Genomic DNA, 9,628 nt, shown 5'->3' on the forward strand with positions numbered 1-9,628 from the left:
CGTAAAAAGACAGTATAAGTCATTATAATCCATAATTATGTCCCCACTGGATGCAACAAATGTCTCGTTTATAATGGGTTTTACTGTTTTTGTCTCGTCGCGCTGGGAGACGGCATCACAGTATGGTAAGGGGCGTAACATTTCCGTGACACGCTTGAGGTATTCAGCCAATCACAACGCACTGGATAGCTGGCCAATCAGAGCACACCTCGCTTTTCAGACCGATGAGCTTTGTAAAAATCGACGCGTTTCAGAAAGGCGGGGCATAGAGGAGAAACAATAATGTACAGTATGTGGAAAATAATGTGTTTTTTGAACCTTAAACCACATAAACACATTTCATTACACCAAATACACAAAATAATGTTCTTTTTAGCAACATCATATGACCCCTTTAAATAAAAAATGCATAGCTGTAACTGTTACATAAAATACTTTTAGGTTTATAGGTGTTTCAGAGATACAGACAGATAGAAACTTTTGAAAGATAGACAGAAGGACAGATAGAGGCATAGATAGATGGGTAAATAGATGTTTGGACGGACGGACAGACAGACAGACAAACAGACAGATGTGAATAGGTAGATATATCTGGTTCAAAAAACCAAATATAATAAAATATATACATACTAAACAGGTAAATGAAAACCTTGTGTAGTTTAGGGCATAGTCAAGGAAGCAGGGCATTAAATCATCCTCAGAAAAGATAACATGGCCTTCTATTTCATTTCAATAGCTTTACGCACAGTCATTCTCTCACTCTTTGATGGAAAGATGGATCACATGGCACTCTTGAGTTTTAGACCTTCACTGTCTGCTGATATAAATCTTACAGATATTTTAATTACCCAACTGGATTCTTATTATACAGAATGTATTAAAACTGCTCCAAGCCTGTGGAACTCCACTCGACAAAGTGTTACATGAAGAGGAGACATTATGTGAACACACTGTGTGAAATTCTTTTATGTCACCTATTCAGTTTAATATTAAATAAATTGGTGTATAACAATAGCAACTACTCCACATTTAAATTCAGGCCTCCACACAAATAAATTCCACATTTCTTGCTGTACCTGATTTCCCTTTATAGACTAAAATTGGGAGGCCTGAAACAGTAGCATGTGCTCTGGCTTTGGTCCATGCTGATCTGTGGACCAATGGGAAAAAGCTGAGTCTGAAAATAGCCTGGCAGAAACCGCAGTCCCAAATGGTGAACTAGCCTACTAAGTTATCGCTATTAGCAAAGTGAAAAGGACAATGCTCACTGCAAAGCTAAAATGAGCCTCTTTTGGATTCAAATGTGTCCCAAATGCCCAATTGTTATATGGGTCTTCTTTAGCACAGCATGCATCTTGTTGATGGTTTACAAGATATTCTATGCCTCTCATAAACTTATATGACATTCCATATCCTTTTAGCTGGAATTAATACTTTAATTCCATATACTATATTTTCAGGTCACAGACTTTAAGCCTGTGGAACTGACCTTAAATAGTCCATCTTCTAAATGCATTTACAGTTCTGAGGAGTCACAGTATAATAATCCCTATCATGTATTTTAGAAATATGTTCATATTGGTGTTTAAGTAAGCACGTCATTATTGCCCCCAGATTTCTTCAATCTTATTTTAGTCCAATTCTGTTTCAATCTAGTCCTGATCTGAAGTGGCGTTTAGATTGGATTAAGTCATGTTCCATGCTTCAGTCATGCCAATCTACAGGATTTCTGTTGACTTCATATCTGGTTGGTTGTTTTGTTCAATAATATTTTTGTTTTGTTTTTGTTTTAATTCTGGTGCAAAAAGTCTAAGTGCTCATAACAGATATTTAGTGTTCTCATAAAAACAAAATACATTAAAAAAGGTTGGATTGAAGCTGAATTATTTTATGCATCTCAGTTCATGAGTGTTGTTTTAAAAAATTTTATCATATATTTTCATAGTAAGGAACGTGTGAAAATGCACCAGCACAGCTTACCTACACAGAAACAATTATTTAGCACGGATGATAACATTTATTACCCAATATCTTCTTTACAAAATACGGAGGTGAAAACTACACTTCATGATCTACTTTCCAATTTACAGTTAAAATTGGTTGCACATGAGTATCATACGCATTTGTTTATTGCTTATGATTTTAGAAAACAGTCAACAGTGATTTTTATTTTTTTGTAAAACCTTAAACCAACAGACCATCTAATCTACCTGTGAGGCCTGCAAAATCAGTTTCTAGGACTAGGTCAATGGTTCATACATACATTATTAATTGCATCTTGTATAATTAGCCTCATTTAATCATTCAGTTCCTGAACTGATCACAAATGTGGCTCACATTTCATTTAAACGTCTGTTTCTTGATCTGACCAGAGTGAAGAAGCACAACAGCTCTCCTACTCTTCCAATCTGCCATGTCTGTTCACTCCCAAATCAGGATCATGATGAGGAGGTCAGTGAAGACTTTTCGGAGAGGACGTCCTCACAGGCTTTGACTCTCCACTGTTCTGACATTAAGCTCATAAGAGTGTGACATATTGAAAAGGGGCTCAAGAAAACACGAACATTTTCATTGGACAGATTATACACAGAGTAGACAGATGTTTACAGGGCTTCTTAATATTGGGTATAATGGGGAATTTTCCTGAAGGGCCCTGAGGCTGTCGCTGAAAAGGAAATTAGATTGCAGGAGAGGCCTCATCAGCAGGTTTACGTGTATGATAATCAAGTGAAAATATATGAGACTCTCATAGACTTTCTGAATTATGCATAATCAGATAAGGTGTATCTTGGGGCAGCATTATCTCTTCAGCATATGGTGCAGTGCGCTTTAGTATATTCCCTGCGGAAGCTTGGTATTAAGAACAATGTGCAGTGCTTCGTTTAAACAGTCCTGCTTTAGCTCTCATCTGTGTAGACTTGCACTTCCCTCCTCCTTATACGTAAATTTTTTTATTTAGGTTAACTTTCCCTTATTCACAGAATGGGCTTGGAATACAGGGGCGTGGAATATTCTGCTCTCGCAGATGCCAGCAAATCCAAACAAGGATTGAGAATGTATATCTACTTAAAAACCTGCTGTAGCCTACTATGGCATTGCAATGCCCTTTCTTTTCGCAGCATGGTATATTTACATAACACATTATTTTTTGATCCGTGACCATTGTTTGCTATTCTGAAAACTTTGCTTTCATTTTTAGATTTTGTGCAATATAATTTTACTTGCGTTCTTAAATTTTGGTTTCACGCTTGTTATTTTTTTTATCCGTGACTGCAATACATTTGGCGGGAATCTGATCCCATACTCTGATTCTTCAATCACGTGGTCTAGTGGTCTGTTATTGATACAACCACAACTGCTACAACTGATAACGGAGCGCTCAAGCGGCTACTGCGAGTCATGGTGAGGTAATTAAAATAAGTCAAATTAATATTTTGTGTTCAATTATTTACTTATCAGGCAATGATAAGCGGGGAAATTATGCAGTGTAGTCGTCATCACCCTACGGAGGCTTCTTTTGCAAAATAATCTGCTGACTGCACATTATCCCTCAGCCTTCTTCTTCTTCTTCTTCTTTTAAAAAAGAACAAAGGAAGGGTCAAACGTATTTTTGTGGTAATCAACATAATGCTGTCGACTTAGCTGAACTTGCATTAAGACAAAGTGGCATAGTAATTTGAATGTGAACAACAAACGATTGCACATTACTATACCATCAGTCACATCAGACCAAGTATAAACAGTTGTGATAAACACTCATCTTGAGAGTGAATATGAATATTGACTAACAAACTGTTGGCTGACCGGGGATTAGCATTGCTAAAACAAGTCCATTCTTTCTGAAAAACCCAAACCAGTAAACTATAAACAAAGGGCAAAGCAAACAGTAAGTATATTAGCAGCTTTAATGATAGATGAAGCTCATTTCTGCTTTATGTGGGGGCCAGAATGTCAGGCACATTTAATTTGTAACCATAATGACATAAACATCAATCTGTCTCAACTGCTGCTTAAACGACTGTGTAACCTTTACAGCCCTGTTAAAGAAAGATATATAACTTCTATAAAAGAAAGAGCTTCTATAATAACATAAATTGCATAACTTTTCTTTAGCTGCCTTGCCATTGCTTTTATGTTGGGTCAAAGGTATAAACGCACATCCTCAGAAAAAAAGAATCTACCGGCATTCTGAAGAGAGGCATTACAATAATCTGTGAAATTTTAACAGATTACAAAACTGCCATGAACAACAACAGATTGAGACCCATAAAAGCAGTATAAAGCCTTTACTACCTACTGACATTCTGGCATAATGGAAATATTTTACAATGCTTCCCCTTTATGGACCTCCATCCACTATAAATTATATTATGCAAAAAACATCATCATCAGGGATGGCATTAACAGTCTTCACTTAACAGGTTCTGTGAAAAACGGGTTAGTTTGCTGCATGTACCCTGGAACAAAATTAAATTTGCCACCATATTTAATGCTAATTTTTTTATTATCTTGCAAGCATATGCTAAAATAGCTACAGATGATGGCGCTAGCTGCTGGGCATAGTGATCATCATGACTTTCCATCTATATTTGAATAATAGAATTGGACAAATAGTTTGTGACCTTAGTCAAGGGCTTTGCTGGCAGTGAGGAAAAAACTAGCAGCAAACTGCAAACAGCGTTCGCCCGCCAGCACCGAGCTGTGAATATGCAAAGCTCTCTTGTTCTTTGTGCAGGCTTTCAAAACAAAAACAGGAAATTGTTTGGAAATATTTTGGACATCACTGGGCAGTGTCTGCTTAGAGAGAGTCTGCTTAGACTGCTTAGGTTTGCAAAAATGTTTGATGCCTCTGTTTTAGTGGAGCATATGCCAAAATCTGCAAAATATGCAGAACGGTATTGTTTTTAGTGGCCTTTTATGGTGATGTCATTGAGGACACACACACACACAAAAAAACAGCAGTGGAAAACAGAATCATCTGTGACTCATAGTCCAGATGCCTTTGATATAGCCTGATATTAAAAAATATTATAACAAGTAATATTTTGGTGGAGTGGATGGAGACATGAAAATTAAAAAAGAAAAAACATTCAGTGGAAGAAAATAAACAGGCAATTGCATGAACTTTACGTTTTCACTTTCTTTCTTTTTACACATTTTTATTGCCAGAACTGTATTAATTATGTAATTCGTGTAACTATTATGTAAAATGTGCTGTAACTATTGCAAGACATAACAGTATTGTCTTTGCCTCAAAACTGAAAATAAATTTAAAGGAATAGTGCACCCAAAAATTTTAATTTGCTGAAAAGTTAATTTTATTGAAGAGTTTATTTTATTTATTTGAGAGGACAAAAGGGAATGGGACAAAAGGGAATGGGAAAAGGGAACTTCTTCGCTGAAGAAAACATTATTATGGATTATAGACTTGTATTTTGGCCAGAAGAGCTGGTTTGAAGTTAAAAGCCTAATTATGGATTTGTTTCTTACTTCACAAGAGGCTAATTGTCGGACTGCAGGTGAGTCAATTACTTGTGGATTATTGTGATGTTTTAATCAGCTGTTTGAACTTTTATTCTGACGGCACCCATTCACTGCAGAGGATCCAATGGTGAGCCAATGATGTAATAATTTCTCCAAATCTGTTAAGATGAAGTAACAAACTCATCTACATCTTGGATGGCTTGAGGTTGAGTAAATGTTTCATTTCACACAGAATTTCTTTGGACACTGCATGAGACCTGACGTCACGCTCTTGGTACCTTTAAAAAGCAAAAATTCAACATATAACAAATAATAATAAATCCAACGTGTAAAAATACACACAATACTCCACTTTCCTGCAAATGCTGCAAACCTGCAGCTTTAGAGGTTGTGTTTGTTTTAATTCAGCTAAGAGGTCAGTTGTGACATATCAATCTTCTATCGGTCACACATCTTCATGTGATGTGAATCTGTAGGTCAGAGTTCACCAAACTTGAACTTCAGAATGCAGTGAAATGCAGATTTCTTCACATGAGCTTGTATTTTCAGTTGTCCATTTTTGAATGTGTATAAATGGAAATCAATAGTACATAAAGTGTACAGTGTGACAGCCCCTTAGGAGAACGTGCCAACAAAAGACAGGTGGAAAAGGAGGCAGGACTTACGAGGGCTCATAAGGACACTGAGGTGGTTTTGACTGATTTATTCCATGCACTGTCACGGCAGGATGATTGGGCATAATTGCAGAAGGATCAGCATGATCAACTGTCACTGATTTTGCTGACATCTGTCTGTGGCCTGCAAACACATGATGACCAAAGTTTGAATCACAAAACAGATTTATTTTGCAACAAGGAGAGCACAACATGTCTTATTTTTAGAAGAGCTCAGACTTTGTGGAAAACATAAATAGGTATAGAAATGACACTGAGATCAGTGTCCATTTATTATTAGTTTCTGTAAAAGATGACATAGTCCACATGACCAATTAAGTTTGATAATGTGGTTGACCTGTCATGATGATTACTGTAATAGAGCTAATCTGATGCAGTTGTCAATACGACCCTTTTCTAGCATGAGCTGTCATAAACTGTTTGTTTAGACATGGTATCCTTTACTAAAACCAATATCAATTAGTTTTCACAAGATGGATTATTTACTTCAGGATATAACTGCATAGCTCATAACAGCCATTTTGGGATTAAGAAAATTCATTTCAGCTCGCAGCAGTGGACAGCTTGTATACAATTACCGATATATCAGACAAAAAAACAAAAAAAACAAACAAAAAAAACAATACGGAACACTTGAATACTTTGATTCAACCTTCATCTGACAGGCTCAGATATTATCTCTTAGCTAAATCCTTTCTTCATTTCATCTTGGAGATCTGAACAAAATGCTTAAACATATGGCCCTAAATTACTGGCAATAACATGGTAACATAAGTCATTCAGATTAACACACCAGCTTGCATCATTTGTATTTTTTCTTCCTGTTCTTTTCAATCTGTCTTCATACATGATTAAACGTCAGATTTTCACTATCCTGCCTTCAAGGAAAGTCTTCAGCCCCTTGGGAATTTCCTTTAAATGACACTTAAACTTATGAAATTAATGCATCTGCCCCTTTGATATTTTTGCTTTGTATAAAATGTTTGTTTTGTATTACAGCTTGTGTGAAAATGGACAACTTCATTGTCCTAAAGTTTGCAGTGAGTGAAATCATCTACTTACATTACTAGGTCCCCATTCCGGGACCGTTCCCGAACAATCCTGGGATGCGTTCACACAGAAGGCACTCCGGCAATTTTCTGGAATCAACGCGCAGTGTGAAATGGGCTACTGTTTATTGCCATACGCAAAGCAGAGACATCTAGGCTCCGCCCCCTTCTGGAGTCGGGCGGGAGGTTGCAGCTCATTTTCATGTAAGGGAGCACACTCCCGACACAGCACTTTTTAGACCTGCTCCAAAAATGACACTTTTCAACACGTTATAATAAACGATCTGTATGGTATTTTGAGCTGAAACTCCACAGGCACATTCAGGAGAGCCATAAGATTAATATTACATCTTGTAAAAAGGGGCATAATAGGTGCCCTTTAAGTTGAACGCCTACTGAGTGATCTCAGTTTGACAGGTCTGTGTCTGTCATTGGAAAGCATCACATGCTCGTGCTGTAATGAATAATTACAGTTTTTCACATTTGCTAAGATACTAAATCCCATTCTGTGAACCAAATTCTCAATATCCTAAACCAGTTTGTCAAATAAATCACTCTTTCTTCAAAACCTTAAACAAGTTTCGGCAGTTTAAACACTGTTTGCAGATCTCATGCACTCTTTTTGCAAAACTCTAAACACATTCTCACTCACTAAAATGCAGTTTGCACTGTGTGTGTGTGTCTTTTCCTTTTTGAGAGTATTTTTTTTTTTGGTATATTCTCGAAGATATATATGTATATGTGTATATATATATATATATATATACAGTGCTGCTTGAAAGTTTGTGAATCCTTTAAAATTGTCTATATTTCTGCATAAATATAACCCAAAAAATCACCAGATTTTCATGCAAGTCCTGAAAGTTGACAAAGAGAACCCAATCAAACAAATTAGATGAAAATATATACTTTGTCATTTATTTATTCAGGAAAATGATTCAATATTACATATCTGTGAGCAGCAAAAGTATGTTAATCTCTAGGATTATATGTTAATTTGAAGGTGAAATCAGAGGCCATCTGTTCAGAGGTATTTTAATCAGTGAGATGACTATCAGGTGTCAGTGTGTGCCCTGTTTTATTTAAAGAACAGGGATCTATCAAAGTTGGTCATGTTTGTGGAAGTGTATTATGGCACAAACAAATGAGATCTCTGAGGACCTCAGAAAAAGAGTTGGTGTTGCCTCTGACTCTTCTATCAAAATCAAACAATCACTGCAAAACCATTTAACTTGCACTCAAAATCAGCTGGTGCTCTCAGATCACACACACATGAGTCAATAAAATAAACACTACAGAGCCATCATTAAACACTACAGAGAAAAATGGAGAACACAGCATCCAGAACATTACAGAAAAAAAAGTATATTGTATTGAGTAAACAATATTGCAAGTCTGTAAAAAAGTATAGTAATTGCAACTGAGTAAGGTGAATATATTGTATAGGCCTACTGTATGTTCTGCAAGAATAGTATTGTGCTGAACATTGAATAGTACGGAATGTTTTTATATTCAGCACTTGGATACTGCAAAAATACTGCAGTCCAACTGCAAAGGCCAAAAAGGTCAAATAAAACTCTAAATGAATAACATGTTACAGTACACTCAAATACTGTAAGTTGTGCAATTGTAACATCAGGGTCAATGAGAGGTTCATTCTGTCTCAGCATCATGTCTCTGTGCGTTTAGCATTTTGTAGCACAAATGCATCACAGTGTGATAAGTGTTTAAGTGAATGAGATTTGCAAATAGAGCCTAACTGCCTGAACGTGTTTAAGGTTTAGCAGAACGAATGCTTTAATCAACAAATTGGTTTAAAGGGGTCCTATAATGCTCTTTTACAAAGTCTTGATTTTGTTTTGGGGGTGTACTAGAACAGGCTCTCATACTAGGTTGTATTTTTCACATATTTTACATTATTACAACACCTCTCTCCCCAGTCTGGCATGAACGGCTCGAATAGTTCCTGTACATATTTTACATTATTACAACACCTCTCTCCCCAGTCTGGCATGAACGGCTCGAACAGTTCCTGTATCAAATGAAGGCCCACCTTCTGAAATACCAAATGTGCTGTGATTGGTTAGCTGGGCCAGTGTGTGTTGTGATTGGCCTGGTCAGGAAATGCCACGCCCCTTACCACAGCCGCCTGCTGCAAGCTTCAGTGTAAATATTGCGTCAAAATCAAGTCAATTTCAGCGCGATTTAAACTCGGATGATTGTAACCACTCTAAATTTGTCTGGCTTGGGAAAGCTAGTGTGTCTCCGACATAGTGATAACACTCGTTGCCTTCTCTAGTGCAGCTCAACGAGGTCTCATCCCATTCGTGGATAGTTGTGATCTCACAAATCCCGGAAAATATGCGTTGTAGTCCAAACGAGTCGTTCGTTGTAGTTTTTGAAAAGTGATTTCTGTTAAAT

The sequence above is a fragment of the Sinocyclocheilus anshuiensis genome, unplaced genomic scaffold (assembly GCF_001515605.1).
Source record: "Sinocyclocheilus anshuiensis isolate Anshui unplaced genomic scaffold, SAMN03320099.WGS_v1.1 scaffold1365, whole genome shotgun sequence".
NCBI classification, from domain to species: Eukaryota; Metazoa; Chordata; class Actinopteri; order Cypriniformes; family Cyprinidae; genus Sinocyclocheilus; species Sinocyclocheilus anshuiensis.